This window comes from Leuresthes tenuis, unplaced genomic scaffold (assembly GCF_036924035.1).
Source record: "Leuresthes tenuis unplaced genomic scaffold, fLeuTen1.0.hap1 SCAF_14, whole genome shotgun sequence".
Taxonomy (NCBI): Eukaryota; Metazoa; Chordata; class Actinopteri; order Atheriniformes; family Atherinopsidae; genus Leuresthes; species Leuresthes tenuis.
The window spans coordinates 11,707,259-11,724,221 of record NW_027325368.1 but is presented as its reverse complement, the minus strand read 5'-3'; the positions used below and the strand labels follow the sequence as shown (position 1 = coordinate 11,724,221).

Below are 16,963 nucleotides of genomic sequence, written 5' to 3'. Positions count from 1 at the left end.
AGAGCAGCAGTGATGGTGGCGCTGGAGTCAGGGACGCAACTTCACCCACAGCTCCATTTCTCCACGGACATGGCCGCGTAAGAGCGTTTCAGACGTGATAAGGTAGGACTGCACGGGATTGTTTCGCTCGTCTTCGCATGTAAACACCTGTTAAGCCTCACACGCCACGAATGCGCGATGTTGTTTGCGTCGCGGTCGCAGCCTGTCAATCGCGACTTGAACAGATGCTTGAAGTTTGTTTCACTGCGAATTTTCTCGTAAATGTGAGCAAGTGATGGCACAGAGGAGGGAATTTGGGATGGTTCAGTTCAGCTAGGGCACCATTTGACAGAATCAATAAAAGTGTGTCAATAAACTTAATTTAGATGCGGGAAATCTCGCCTTTTGGAAAAAAAAGCTGTTGCTGTTTGATCGCTTTTTGAAAATTAACAAGCATTGCCTGGTGTTGCAACTGTAATGGTCTACTGTAAGTGTTTGAGTGTAACAGACTGTTAGTAGCCTAAATACTCTTTTAAGTCAGTTATTTTGACTTGATGGGGATAATAAGCAGGGACGTTTAGCAGTTTATCTCTTGTGCATTTTTCATTCCACCTCTGTTGATCAGTCATTGTTAATATAGTCACGTCATGTTGGTCGTCTGGAGCCAGCCCACTAATTTAAGTGATTGTCTCTTGAACACTACAATTGCCTAAGGCTTGGTGTTGAAACGTGCTTCAGCAGCTTAGATAAAGTCATATCAGATAACAGTGAGCAAAATATGTATTAGGTGGTTTGTAAGTAGAAGCAAACCAGTCTTTCCCAATTTAAGCTTCTGTTTCTCATGTATCTACATCTTCTTCTTTTTTTTTTTTACTTCAAAGATGCCATTAAGGCTAAGAAACACTGCAAGCGCATTGCAACATCCTCCCAGCCACAGCAGAGTTGAAATACACCAGATGTGAACTTACAGTTCACATATGGAACTGCAGCTTTCAAGATGTTCAATTTTTCAGTTGTAATTTGCCCCTAAACACTGTGTAAAAAGAACCCAACTTAAAATACATCCTCTAAAGTCATATAGGTAGTACAGTGAGTGCACGTTCAGTTAATGGTGCATACTGAGAATTAACTGGGTGGCCGGCCTTACTTAGAGTATGCGCAGCCCTGTCACAGAGGGCAAGGGCTGAAGGGGGCAGGGGGCCTCAGAACGCTGACCATCTGGCCCTTAGGGGGCTGGTTTCCTCACTAGCTGTCTTTGTTTCTTGCAAACAATTGGGACTTAATCTGGGAGGAGATAAGTAAGGCCCCGTGACACTGCTCCTGCACTCAGACAGGTTTCTCTCTGCAGCATTGAGGGAGACGTCTCTGTTTTTTGTTTTGTGAGAGTATTCAGTTGATGGGGTTTGGTGCTTTCTCTGTGTCATTGCTGCGTATTTTCTTTAAATGGCAAACAACAGTGACTCATTTCTTCTGACAATTCTGGAGTAGTCTTTTTGTTGTTGTTGTTGTTGGATAAATGTGTCACAAATTAGTCCCACCGTCATTATTTCCCTTTCAACAAGATACGTCGTCAGTATCTAACATTCAAAATATCAAATATCAATGATTTATTACAACCTGGTCTTGCTACATGTTTGCTTGTGCACAGCACAGCACTGTTGCTGTTTCATGATAAGAATTTAAAAAAATGCATTTGCTACATTTTACTTCTGATCTTCTGAATCCATGGACCTTCCATCCATGGAAGATCGTTAGACAGATGTCTTGCAGAACATTTTCCACAATTATTGCAATTTTTCTACTTCCCTCCTACTTGCAATTCTTTACTTTCCTATGACATTTAATGTAGATTGACACAAAAATTGATGTAAATGGTTAAGTCTAGATGTTACAAAGTAACCAGTTATAAAAATCTACATGCTTATGGCTTACATGTCATGCTGTTCAAAGCTCATGATTCAGGTCAAAACTGCCTGACAGACGACAACCAGCTAGAGATAGATTGCCATGTCAACATGTACAAATGGATCGTGTCCCTACTTTCTTTTGGAAATCTATATAAACGTACACATGCTCATTTACCCCTTCTCAAAAAAATAATGTACCTTCTGCAATTTAGGATTTAAGAAATAAAATGAATTGTAGCTCATTTCCAATCACCCTCAAATGATGAGAGCTTTAAATTGACACAATTTTTTGCTATCTTGTTATGATAACAATCTCCTCTCTTCCCTTTCTGTTTTTTGCCCAACATCTCATTCCCAGTTGTTTTATTGTGTAGAAGACCTGCTGTGAAGCAAAGAGGTGAACCAAAAATGCAACGTGACATTTCTCTCTCGAAAAAGCCCAACCATAGATAACTATTTCACATCCATTTGTGCATGAGGCAGTTGTCACCGGGGTAACAGATTGATTTATTTTATCTCATTATTTTCGCTGTAATTTACAGCACATCAGTGCTCTGCTTTTGCTGCTGATGTTCCGTGTTTGCTTAGTTGACCCTCTGTGTTTCCTTTCCTCTCTTTATTTGCACGCATGTTCATTTGAAAGTTAACATCCATCTTGTCATTGCTCTCTGTTGTGCCAAACCAGAGTGAGAGATCCTGGGATTTGTGATCAGAGTCACAACAAATCGATTGATTACTAGCCTGGTTAGTACCAGGGCTTTGGTTTCTTCTGCATTTTCAACTATCCCCTGAAACACATATATTATTCTTAGATATTGATCAAGGAAGCAAGTCTTTCTCTTGAAACATCTGCATGGATCATTCGTGATATTTAGATCAAGGAACACCACAGGGACTCGTCAGCAGTGCAGACAGATGCCTCCTTTCAGAAACACCTCTCTGTGACTGCGGGCTTTGCTGATCATGGGTGCAGATGGCAACAAGGGACAAAAATCCCAAATAGAGAGATCAGGGCTTTTGTTTAGCTTTTTTTTTTTTTTGACAACACCGGGACAAAACCTAGAAAACAGGTGGTCCCTCAAAATAGTGGTCATCCATCAAATTGCCAAAAGCAGGAGTCAGGAGCCTCTTTATAGGGTCTTACTTATGCCCACTGTTGTTGACACAAGTCTGTGATCTAACCACAGCCAATTAAACATCAGTGGTGGAGAGAGTATTTTGATCGTATAGAAAACAGCAGCAGAACGTTATAAGATTTCTTATTTAGGCAAATGTTTGTTAGTGGCATTAGCCAAGCATTCTTAAGAAAAATCAAAAGTGAATATGTAAAGCACAGTATCTCTTGGTGCTCCTGGCAAAAATAATTACTGCTTTATACAGACTTTTGGGAGCTTTAAGCTGTAACGTTATATCATATTATGGTATAAAATACAACTCAATGAATGGTCTAAAATGTCGTTGACCATGTTATGTTGTCACAGCATTGACCTCGTAAAGCCCAATATGCTGTTAATTTGAACTTAGAAAAAAAGAACAAAAAGAACACCCACCATATTTATCAGGAACTGTTGCAAAACTCTAAAGCCAACTTCACACTCGGGAATATTTTAAGATAACCACTTTCACCAGGCCAGAGAAAGAGCAAAAAACCTCTTTAAAGTCATTTAGATCGTAAATGACATCCTAATGAGTCATTGACAGTGGTATTTTTGAACTTGTTCCCAAAGATTTTAGGTGCAGCTCGAACAAACCTGATGCAACAGGGATGAAGCACAACAAACATCTCATCCATTCAAGACATGGTCGCACTTTGCAGTCAACGTACTGATTGCTCTACATTTTGAAAAATTGCTCTCATTATTCTTCTTATAACAGATTTGACCTGGTCTCAGTACATTTATGTTTTGCTCAACAGTGATGTAATGTTTCCACTTTGTTCTCGTTTGATGAAGTTATGTTTAGACTGGAATTTTAATTACTAATTTACTGCAAGAAACGTTCACACCTGGAGTACAATTTCTGCTCATTAACAACCTCATATCATGTTTTATGATGAATAGCAGTTCAGTATATTTATGCATATTTATGTCTTTAGGTTTGAAAAACAATATTTAGGTCTGGCCTAGTTACCTTGAACGTAAAAGAATGACCCCACGTTTCTTCCTCGAGATGAGAATTCCAGTTATTAATGTAACACTGGCCTCACATCATTAATTGATGTCATCTCACAATTAAGCCCAAGTATTAGTGTCAGTATTGGAACTGACAATATCAGATTGGAGCATTCACCCCATCGTTGTCAAAGATATCCACATTCATATAAAACTTAATTTAACTGCATGTGTTTGCCTACAAAAAAAAGAAAGAAAAAGAAATCAGTAATTAATTTGTTTTGCAGTGAAATGTGTGCTTTTATAGTAACAGCTCCACGCGAGGAGGAAGCATTCAGTTGAGTTTGGATGGTTTAACCAGTCTCCTATATGTATAATTAACTTTTTAACTCAGTAAGGTCGCTGAAGATCAGAGATAAGAAAATGGTTCAATGTCCAATTTCATTGAAACACCCGATTTAGAATAATATCTCATGTGCAGAGCTAAATGGATGCTTGTAAACATTTAACTTGTCTTTTTTTTATATATCGAGGGCCAAGAACACTCTGTTCACTGGGGCGGTCTGGGTGGAAATGCATAAACGAAAAGTTTCACTGGCTATAAATCACATTCTGTTACTCAGAAGCGATAGTCTGAGTAGTTCACTGTGCCAGAGTGTTAATCTGGAACCACTCATTAATGTATGAGCTGAATAGCTTGTTGTGTAGTTGAACAAATGAAAAATCTAAGTGTCTTACGGTCCTCTTCCTTTTCCTCGTAAAATTCACTGAAACTGCTAAAAAAAAAAAGATTTCATAAAAAACGCGGGAGTGAAGGTACAGATAAGGTCTGGAGAGGAGCAGGGGAGGATGAGATGGGATAAAAGGTTCAAACGGACGTGTGAGTGATGAGGAGCAACACAAAGCAACTGGGTGCAGACAGTACATTAGATACAGGGAAACATGGTATTAAGGTATTATTTTGATCCAAAACTCGCACTTGTGTCTGAAAAGGATTAGTAGATGAACATATGAGTGGCGTGTGCACAGCATGGAGTTAAATGAGAATCAAACTGTAAGTACTGTATAAGATTCTGTGACTCGACAATTGGATCATTAAAACCAATCTGACAAAGGCCTGCACCCCTCCCCCAGCTGAATTGAGATGTCAAAGGTCTGTGACCTCTTCCATTTACGTGCATTGATCCCTTTTGTGGGGGAGGGGCTTCCTCCTGCAACCCCTCCACCATCAGCTGTTACTGTATATCTTAGTTTCACCTGCAGGAAGTGGTGCAATTGTTTAACTTTTATTTGCTTATTGTCTTCTTTTTTTAGTTTTTTTCATTTAATTTCCAAATGCCATAGTGCATGCAAACTTTAAACATTTGAGTACATGATGCCTACGTACAGCAAGAGTGAGTATCTCAGCATACAATACACCCTAGAATAACTTGAAGTGAATAAATGTTTCAGTTAAATGTTTCGAGTAACTGTTCAGTATTCACATGTTACGTAACTCCAGCTTTTTAACTGATATATTTTGAATTCTTTGCTTTCTGACTATTTTCCGAAATTGCAATTAAAAAGCAAATAGTAAGGAGCTGAAGAGTATTCAGCTCTCCTCCTCGTTTCCTTGCTGTAATGTCCAAATTCTTTTTTTTATTCAACTTTCCCTTTTACTCTGCAGTCAGTATTACCAGATTGTGCAGACAATATTTTCAATGCGTTTACATGGAGATGGGTAAGGAATATATTTTGTGGGTAAGGAATTTTGGCTCGTGTTCCTGTTCCTAATGTGCTGTTGGAGTTATTTAACTAATTTCCTTTGGAAAAAAAAAAAACTCCCAGATTTACAAACCTTACCATTAATTTATGCTTTTGGTTGAGTCTCTTTCACACTTCTGTGTTTACAGCCTGCTTTAGAGAGAGGAGGAAAGGAAAAGATTAAATTCTATTCACTTTAAAAAGAAGCCGCTTCTTCTCCCAGTTACTGAACTCAGATTGTGTCTTTTTAGTGATGGACCAATGAAGGGAATGTACAGTCAGGAACATGGTGTATGGAGAAGTACAGCCAAAAAGACTGGCCTGAACATCCTGCTCTTTGTTGCAAGGGAGGCTTGGGCTGTTAACTTTGTGTGCAAGAGAGTGTGTGTGTGTGTGTGTGTGTGTGTGTGTGTGCATTTATGCAGGAGTAAACACGACCTCAGTAGATGCCACTTCCTCTTGTCCTGTTATCTGTGACTCTGACATGCAGGGCAGGTTCTTGTCTGTCACCGCTGGATCACTTGATTTACTGAACCGAAGGACTGAGTGCAGTGAACCCAATCCGTAGTTTATTTAAGCCATCTTTCACTGTAACGTCATGAAAAAAAAAACCCATTCCTGTCCATACATCTTTATTTGTAGCAGTAAATGCAAAGCTAAAATGGGCATGGGAGCTAAAAGTGTTACCCCACTCCTCATCTCTGCTCTTCCATCTGCAGATCAAAGCTGAAATAGCTCTATGACAGAAATGAATGGAACTTATCTAGCTGTGTGCCCAAGTCGTTCGTCAGGAAATGGCCAATGTCAAAGGGTCATCTTAAGGCGCAAGGGCACCCATGGGTTTGTGGCGGAGTGACGGCATGTCAAGTTGAAGGAGGAGTTTCAGCCTTTTGTTCTCTTGGTTGAGCTCTTAATGCAGAAACAACTTCATGGCAGCATTGTGGCATGAAGTGTGGACTCATGTCTTCAGTGTTCCTCTTTTTTTAGACCAACCTTTTGGATCTTTGCAGGCTCCATTACACCAGTATGAGCTCATAAAGAGCAAAGTGTGTGCAAAGCTCCATGGAGAGCACTTAGTAATAATATATCCTCATTCTTGCCATTGAAACCTGGAATGCATCCAACCGAGAATCCCCTCTTGCTCAGCACTGTTACGGAACACTGTGTTCTCACTCGGTGTACAGCTGTATGCCCCCTCCCTGCTCACTGATGCCAGCTCCATTAGAACAGTACCTGCGGCCAGAAATTTCTGCCAGCACCATACGTGCTCTCCTAAAAGAGTACAGTCTGTGCTGTCCAACAGGCAAGATTGTGCCACAATAGTCTACAGGAAAGCCAATGTTTTCTTTAGGTTAAATTCATTGTTACAGTCGTGGTTTCTTGAATTTTTGACTCGCTGATGATCATCTTCTCACATGTTATGATTATCATGCTTTCTTTTGGCCTGGGTAACCTGCAACAGATCTATTGATCATTTTCAGAGGTGCTCTGTTTTGGATTACGCGCCTCAGTTAATGTGTTGGACAACTGTAGAGGTGCACAGAAACAACAGAAACGGAAGTTTCCATTTGTGCAAAACATGACCAAACACAATATGTTATATCAGCCTGTTATTTTCAGACTCATGTCATAGATAGATATTAGATAAACAAAAGGGGGTCTAAATGTTTTGAGATGGCTGTTTTATGTCACATAGTGATTCACTGTCAAGTGATTACTTGATTTATCTGTTATATGTAATTGAGAAGCAGAACAATAATTGCAGATAATATGTAACTGTAGAACCCGATTAACGGATTGATGGTATAGAAAATGGATGGATGGATGTAACTGTAGAGTATCTACGTGCTTTTTGTTGTTTTATTACAAAGAATCATAAAATCTATATATATAACCAAGTTCAGTTTAGCTAAACATTACACATTACTGTAAGACCATTACTTCATGTGGTTATGGCTAATCTAGGCAGTTAAAGTTTCTAATTTGATACCATTACAAATTCTGAAATGTTTGCATGGAAATTACATCATGTAGCCAATACAACAAAACGTAAATGCACCCTGTTTGCACCCTGTTTGCTTGACAGGTTAAATCTTGCCTCATTTTCATGTAGCTCTATGTGGACATGTGAGTCAACTTGCTCAAACACTTATCCCTCTTATTTTTCATTTTCTTTTCCTGTGAATTTCCAAGAGTCAGCAGTGTGTAGCTACAGGTAGATGTGAGAACAAATAGCTAAAAGGCTAACCAAGTCGATTGTACATCTGATCAACACAAACTTTTTGGTGAAAAGTTCAAAAGGCTTACTGAGCTAGCACTGGATGGCTTCATTATTTAAAGGCAGTTTTTGTTGCTCTTATGCTCCATGTGCACATAAAACAGCACTGACAAAATGTGATAAAATCATCTTATTCCTCTAGCTGCAAGTGAAGTCCATCTATCCTTTCGCCCATTAAAAAAAATGCATTTCTTTACATTGAACAATAGGGGGCATGGTCCATTTATTAGAGACTCAGTTCAAGGCTGTGTGGAAATGAGACGCCAAAGCAGCTGTTTCTCAGGAGCAGCACAACGTAGCAACTTTACATTTAGAAATCTGTTCAAACTCGGGGGATCTTTCCCAATCCTATAAGGGGGTTTGAGCTCTGCAAATCTGGTTTGAATTTGTCACTGCAAAGCCAGAGCTTTCCTGACACACCCACAGCTGCATTCTATAGCTGACAGACAGGTGTTATGTCGTCAGTTTACTCCCCTTCCCCCAATTCAAATGGGCCAATGCCCGGGGGCTGCATGACAGAAAATATGATCTTATGCTGATAAATTACAATTATCAGCTAACGTTCACTTTTTATCTACATGTCAGAGATTAATGTTTAACTATAAAAAAACATAGCTGGGGCTGCACGGTGGTGTGGTGGTTGGCACCATCACCTCACAGCAAAAGGGTTCCAGGTTCAACTCCCAGCCTGGGGCCTTTCTGTGTGGAGTTTGCATGTTCTCCCCAATATGCGTGGGTTCTCTCCAGGTACTCTGGCTTTCTCCTACTGTCCAAAAACTGCATGTTAGGTTAATTGGTGTCTCTAAAATTGTCCTTAGGAGAGTGTGAGGTTGTGTGTGGTTGTTTGTCTCTGTGTGGTCCAGTGATGGACTGGCAACCTGTCCAGGGTGTACCCTGCCCACTCTCACCTCTTGCCAAATGAGTGCTGGGATAGGCTCCAGCCCCCCACAAACCAACTGATAGATTAAGTGGGTATAGAAAATGGATGGAAAACTACAGTTGTAAATCCACATCCTCTGTCACAGGTAAATTTAGCTGTTCCTACAGGAGTTACTTCATTTCTGCAGGTTTTGAAAAGTTAGTCAGATTAAGCAACATTTATCTTCATCTTCTTGGCCGTTTAAAAGGATTTATCATTAAAACCCTAACTATATGCGTCTGTGGGGAAAATTAGTGTTACAGTAATGTCATGCAGTTTTGTAGATTTAGTATTATTAATGTGAAAGGATCAAATGTGTGCTAACAACATCTGGAAACACTCAGGCTTACAGCCAGATATCCCTCATCTTCCCAGCAGCATTGTTGCCTCTGAGTACATACACAGCTCCAAAAGCTCCCTGCCATCGCACACGCTCAGATACACACAAACACAGACACCATCCCATGCCGAATACAGCACAAGGTCATCGTGTGTAGATGTTGTCAGGATTGTGGGGGAGATGCCGCACTGTAGCAGAAGATTTTTTCCATAGGCTGTCGCAGCTTGTCCAAGGCTACGGTGACCAAGACCCAGCTCTCCACTGTGAGGACTCAATGTTCTTCTGTGGCAGGGGAGGTCATTCTCCCTCACTCTGTATCTGCTTCACTTACTCTTCTGTGTGCTCTCTGTGTGCACATTTGCAACTCAAGTACGGCTACAAATGAAATGGGCAAACAGAAAATCTGAAAAAAAGCAAACAGGGAAGAACTATTGATTCTCTACTGCACGTGTGTATTACAGTAACTGTTTGTTAAGTTTTTCGACAAAATTGTAAAAACAACAAACGAAAGCAGTGTGCACCCCTCCGGTACATTTCAAGGAATGTATTTCCACAAAGCATCAGAGGAGCTTTCACAATGTGAAAGCTGGTAGCAACATGAAGGAGTCCTGTGTTGTCATCAAGTTGTGTGAAAATAGCATGTTTCATCAGATATATCATTTTATGATGATTTTATTAGATTTGCTTGGCTCCACATCGAATGATGCAGAATAGCTAGGGTTGGTTTTAAAGCGAAAGAGACTGTGTGCCATAAAAAGACACATGAAACAAAAAAAAAGTGATAACTCACAATAAGACTTGCTGTGTTACTGATACTGTCATGGTTCACGTTTTTCTATTTTGGTTTGAGGGTTCCTTTTATGCTTTGTATTCTAGCTCATTTATTTTGTTGAGCTTCATCCCAGTGTATTCTGCTGAGTTTTATTTCCTTTCCATGCCCACCTGGTCTTCATTACTTATTAGCGCTCATCTGTCTTCAATTCCCTCGTCACTCCCTCGGTATATTTAACCCTGGCTTTCAGTTGTTTCTTGTTGGATCATTTCAGGTGGTTGGTTTCTGTCACTGATGTTTAGCAGCTTCCTTGCTGTTCAGTAGATGCTCTTGTTTGTTTTCTCCTCAGCGAAAGTTTGGCTTTTGCTTATCCTCCTCATGCAGGGATTTTAATTTGATTTGAATAAACCTTTTTGTTCAACTTCAACCACCATTCCTCGCCTCCCTTCCTGAGAGTTTCGGTACTTAGGTCCTCGACCACCTGATCTTCCAGATACATTATTTCTTAATGTCTAACTAGAGCGACAAGATTGATAAACTATACTTGGCTATGCTCATGATACAGTAGTACACTTTGGCTTTAATTTGCTGTTTCATCTTTTAATTTATTCGAAAAGTGAACATTCAGTTTTGAAATTCTTTTTTTATTCACTCTTTTGATAAAGGGGGCTATATCGAATTTGAAGAAAGGAGAAAAAAAAACAACACCAGGCTTCTTCTTCTGGTCCAAATCACTTGGCACCTGATTATCTTTTTTGTCACCATCTCTATCTGAAGCACCTCATTGCCGAGGGAGCTGTCTCTAAAGACTCTTTCATTTAAGCCCTCAAACACCCACTGACATCTGGCTTCTGCAGTAAGCAAAAGAACAATCTCTGTTCACTCTAATGAATCTAATGACTCTGCAAGGTATATAACGACTCCAGCTCCAACTGGCGGTGATAGAAACATGATACCCAAGTAAATGCACTTCATTTTTGTCCCTTTTCTGCCACTAGCGTAGAGGCAGTGAAAGCTTAATAGCTATATTTGTAATCTCTGCAACTCTTTGTCATCTGAGCCACATTTCCCACCCATCTCTGATCAAGCATTTTTTTAAACATCGCTCAGTCTGTAATGAATTTGAAGAAAGTGTTCAAAGACTTAAAAAAGTGACCACTATATTATCACTGCCCTACGTGCGGCATTACTAACCATGTTTTTCATAAGCAAATGAGTTAGTTGCCCTCTTTTAGTCATTAGGCTAATTCTGATGTACAAAGGGTATTACTGTCACATCTGTCAGTTAGAGTATCCCGTCTCTTGCAGGGATCAGTTCAGGATGAAGCCCTGAATAGGTTTACTGTCACCTTTTCTCATCACTGAGGTTTGTGTGAGGGGTCAAGTCCTTAACAAAGGATGACTCTGCTTCCATTGTCCCATTAAGACAAAAAGAGCCCTGCTGATGCCATGGCTGTTGCTGCTGTAGAGACGACTGATGGGATTTAAGTGTGGGTCCTGTCACCGTGGGCAACCTGGTGCTTATTAATCTGGAGGGTGGTGGGTAATGGAGGATATGTGGCAAGAGAGTAAGGAGAGGTAACGGGGGATGGGGTGCTGCTGATGCAGCAGTGCTGCCTGAGGTCAGGAAGAGGGGTATGATGGATACAGCTCATCGCCCTGTAAGGAAGTTTAGAGGGAAAGAGGAGGAGGCTCCTTCGTCAGGACATAAAGAAGCCTCTTTGTCACGCTGTCACTCAAATAGTTTCAAGGTGGCTGAGACCTTTTTCAGGGAGGAAAAGAAAGGAGAGGTTCTATTGTGTAAAGTGGATCTCTCTCTGGATGCCTGATAAAGACAAGAGGCCTCTTTCTAATGTGTCCTCTCCTGGAGTGCTCGGTAGTCCTGTGTGGCAAAATGAAGTTAATGTGTCTTATGTGTAAACTGGGAAGAGAGCTCAGGGGGAAAATGTTTTGAGTTGAAATTTAGTACAGCTGGGTTGGGCTTCCATAGCTTGACTGAATATGATGTAAAAATATTTATGTGTAGTCATACCTGACAGATTTAAGAAATCTTTTTTTGTAACTAATAATAAAAAACACAAAAAAAAATCTTTCAAATATCACATTTGGACGAAGAATAGCAGCAAAATAATTTAAAGCTTGTTCTCTCTGAAAACAGTATGATTGACTGATTTGTCATTGACTGTTCATTTGCACTCCTTCAGTCAGTAAATGGATGTTTTGTCACTTGCAAAGCAAGATATCGATTGTTTTTGCGTGGATCAAATATCGGAAGTTGACATCAAATCATTGGTCAGATTAATTTGCAATGTTTCCTCATTGCTGTCATAATCCTCATCTTGACCTTATATCAGCAATGATACAACTATGATGATAACAAAGCTTCCAGCTCATTATCGAAACTTATGTAATTATACTCACATTTTTCACAGTTCATTTAAGATCTGCACCCAAAAGTGATTGAGGGTCATTTTATAAACTCACTCGAGTTTCAGATTTTTTTCAACGACAAGGTTTTTCATCTCCTAAATTAAATCAATCCACAAATGCCATTTTCCCACAGGTATTGGTATGACTTGACTATGACTCTGCTTTCCAGTGCAGAGTACAAGAGTGTTTACCTAATTGTTAATACTGAACTTTATTCAACACTGCTCACCTCTGGTAGGCAAGGACGGCTTGGTCAACAGCTCTTTGTGACAGATTCCAGTGCACAGAGTAGCCCTTTACCATATTATTTCGACGTTCTTCAGCTGCATGGACCTTATCATCCTTCTGCATCAGTCTACACAGCAGCTGCATCAGTCGTATAAGAGCAACAGGAAAATGTCATTCTGCAGTGTTTAATTGTCAACAAGTAAGGATGTCAAGAGAGAGGAGGGATACAAACCCAACTCCAAAGCATAAGACTTGAGTTCAACCTTGAGACTCCAAATTTTTCTTGCCTTTGTTTTGACTTTGGTCTCTATTTCGACTTGCTTCGTTCTACTCTGTACCTAAGGTACTGCTTTGCAACACAATAGAAGTGCTCACATAAGGTTAGTAAACATTGTGTTTATTCTCTTCTCTTTCACTTGCTCCTGACATTCAGAGTTGTTATTTGGTATTGAACAGCTATTTTCCAAAGTATTGCTAATCAAACCTGTTAGATTTGCTGATGAATGATGTTAGATGTTATTGAAAATGTTTTTATGACCACTGGCATGCAAAAGTCAACTGGGTCAAATCCTACATTAACCTCTGGGGTTTTATAACCTTTGTGGTGATAATCTCTGAAATCTCTGATTAGTATCACAACCTCAGCCCCTCCGTGATGTGGAGGGAGGGTAGGGTGCAGCTCAGCCTGGCTCCTGGAACTGAAACCTGACCCCTTTGCTGGGTTTTGTCATCTGATAAGAGCAAATGTTTTGATAGTGTTGGCTCTTTCAACGTGATCCATGGCTCTCCTTTTACACCCCATAACAAATAGGGCTGTCTAAACAGCAGTTTATGGCCAGGACAAGACCTGGTCAACCATCATCAAAGTTCTACTCTGGGATGAGCCATTAGGTGTGGACCAGATGTTGGAAGAAGCTATGATGTTGGTGAAGGATCAATGAATATTTTCTTTTTAGAAAAAAGGCCTGGGATGATTTCCTAGCCTTACAACCAAAAATGATCTTCTTTGAAGATGCATTTTGACCAGTTAAAATTGGGAACTACTCATAATGTTCCCTTGTTTTTTCTCATGTTTTCCCCTCCTCTCGTCTTTTAGCATTGACCAGTGTTTGACCATCGCCAGTGACAGCTTTACTGTATGAAATAGAACTCATTGTTGTCTCCTTTAATATGGCTTTCCTGAATAAGTCAATAAATGTATTAGGGCTCTGTTTCGCTCTCTGTTGTTCCAACTGTGGTGAACTGGCGTTCAACCCGGGCAGAGCAGTAAAATGCAGATTTGGTTCACTGGCAGGCCTTCTGTTTTATTACACAGTCATGAACTGCATTGTAAACTGTCACTTGTCCTTCACGTTCATTATTTTATTCAATCAGGCATAACATCCATGGGAACAAATATCTCTCTCTGTGGTCAAATTATCGAGGACCTAGTAGTTTTGTCTCTAGCTTGTCTGCTATGAAGCATCAATTTGTGCATACATTTTAAACTATTATGTAATTTTTCTGTTCAATGGAAAGGATACACAAAGTAAGGCCATACCTTTTAACGTGTCATTTTCCCCGAAATAAGAAATAATGACACAAAACCCAAAGTAAGTAGCCTCTGTTTTGAGCAGACTCATCAGAAAAAGTTTGAAAGTCATTTGTATGAAAAACAAAGTAGAAAAATAACATGCACATGTTTTCTTTAGACATTTACTTTCTTCCTCTACACCTCAACAATTCAACAATTATCACTTTCTTTTAACAGTAAGGTACTTGAGGACTTGTGTGCTGCTGAAACAGTTCGCCGGTTAATGTATGTCAATTTTCTGGAAATTTGCAATCATTTACAATTGTGTTCTTGAAAGTGTTTCTCTTAATTTTCGGAATTTTTACAAATCAAACAATCACTTGTTTCATAGAGAAAACCAGCAGGGAAAACTGGTTTGAAAGTAGATACAGTACAATCAACATAAGCTCCACCTGAGCCAACAACGGTGTCCTATTTTTAAATCAGTATATGAGTAAATTAATCTGGTGCTTAACTTACATTTTTACACAGTGACATGTGATAATATACTTTAAGCAATTTGCTAAAATATTTGGTGCTTTAAATGCTTTCCATAGATGAGGAGCTAAAGTCTACAGTTATCCAGAGTTTGGTTTTCTTTTCACTATGCTTGTTTTCTATTTGTGCTGCATCAGTTTTCAGTTTGGTAGGCCTTTGCCACTAAGAGATGCTGGCCTTTGTCCGTGGCTGAGATTTAGTTTAAGGTTAAATACCTTGCCCTTAAACTCATCCTCTGGGCCACAGTGTGTGGCAAGGTCACCACTTCAGGCAACCCAGTGTGAACAAAAGCCTGCTTGTTCCCTAATGAATTAACTCTACCGTTCCTCACCAAGCTACCATGCTTTTCTCCAGCCCTTCCCAGGCCTGCTGCCCTTACACATGCACCCCCCACCCCTAATTTTGAAATGAGTTTTATAACTAGACAGTAAACCTCCAGTGGCTTAATGATGATGACTTCTTCATCTGCCCAAATGCTCCTTTTGTCCACTCCTCCTCAAGCCCGAGACCCTGCCCCCGTTCCCTCTGGTCACATCAGGCTTTAAACCTTGGTTCACCCTACTTTATAGTTCCACAGATAATCCCCCACAACGCACACGCTCCCTCGTGCACATGCATGCACATGCCCACACACATATGCCCTCAAGCTATTATCTCCACTGAGCCCTGCTCTGTCTCTTTCTTCCTGTCTTTCTCTCTGTTGCTGCCGACTTCAGCAATGGCATTCAACTGGAATGTTTGCCTTTGTTTGTTTGGCTCACTGGAAAGCCATGAATGACCTCAGCTCATCTGCTATCCTCACTAGCAGCGATTTGCACTTTAGGGCCCAGCAGGTAGTCCTGAGGAGCGGGAGGAGGAGATGGAGGTTTTGGAAGAACCTTGTGGGGCTTTTATAAGGAAATTAGAGCTGTGGACTGCCACCCGGATAGTAAACGGGAGTGCGAGTCCTCACACCCTTGGCGTCAGATAGCCCACATGATCCTAGTAGAAAAGGAAATTCTGTTACGGGAATTTTCACATGGTGACTATATGGTTTTCTTGTTTTGGTTTTTGGTCCATCGAGCTGCAGGGCTGTTTTTCTTATTGTAACATGCTTATTTGCACCTAGGTTGCTCTACTTCCTTCTCATCTCAACACAGCTTTAAACCACTTACTTGTTGATTGAACCTTATCTGGAGTGGGCCTTCAGAGCCTCACCCTTTATGCAGTGGATAGAAGGCGTCCTGCGTGATGTGTTAGGTCAGTTAGTTTAGGGTGTTTAGTTTAGGGTGTCAGAACAGCGGCTGTTACAAGTTGCAATAGATGATTCTCCCGTAGTTCAGACCCAGCTGCTCCAAGCAACCATCATGTGTTTGGCAGCTGCTGAGTCAGCTAAGACAAAGCTTTTCTTTGGGAATCCCAAGAGATGCTGGACTCCTCTCCCCATATCCACTTATAAATTTAAGAGCTCCAAGCCCAAGATCTCCCAGATCATACTCGTAGTCATGTAACTTTTCTTTCCTCAGATGGCACAAGCAGGGACTCTTCCCCTTTGTCCCCTTTTGAGCTCAATGCAGCAATAAAAGATGGGCTCAGGGGAGGGCAAGTATTCAGTCAACACTCTTTTGTTTTTTCACACAGCGTCTTTTGAGGCCGGAGAAAATGCTGGGTTTACTCATTATCTCCATTTTAAATGGACTATTTAAGACAGGCCACGTCAAAGTCAGGGGCTTGGAGATAAATCACACTGACAGCTCCTTTCCCCCATTTGAACTTGTGGCTGTGCTCCTATCAGATTGATGATTGTAAAGATTTCACTTTTGTTACAACAAATAGAGTGGCCCCCTACCCATCCCTTAAAAATGTCAAATATAATCTGAGAGTTTACCATGTGATCTAAATTAGCAACAACCAAGCAAAATTCACGGTCCAACTCAAGCCCAGGGTTTTGACAAAATTTGCAGCTTGAGACAATTTAGAGCATGAAAGCTCAATTAGGACTAATGAAGGCCCTGATCTGCTCATGTGAGGGTTTACAACGGTCTTCACACTGAATGCACTGTTATATAACCATTGGAGAGGAAGTGAGAAGAGCTGCACACGACTTGATTAAAACAACTGTTGACCGTGTCTGTGGTAATGAACTGGAACATCATTCACAAGGTTCCGTGAATCTCGTCAGTGGATCAAATGATCATGAAATCATATGTGAAAACAGAGCTTTAAG

General features: G+C 40.4%; 1 protein-coding gene across 1 annotated transcript in view; it reads left to right on the top strand.

The window, feature by feature from the left end:
• greb1l (GREB1 like retinoic acid receptor coactivator) overlaps positions 1–16,963 on the top strand; it is a 48,629-nt gene continuing 31,666 nt past the window's right edge. The window contains exon 1 of the mRNA XM_072364624.1: positions 1–102. The gene's annotated coding sequence lies outside the window, so the exon portion shown is untranslated. The remainder of the gene's footprint in view (positions 103–16,963) is intronic.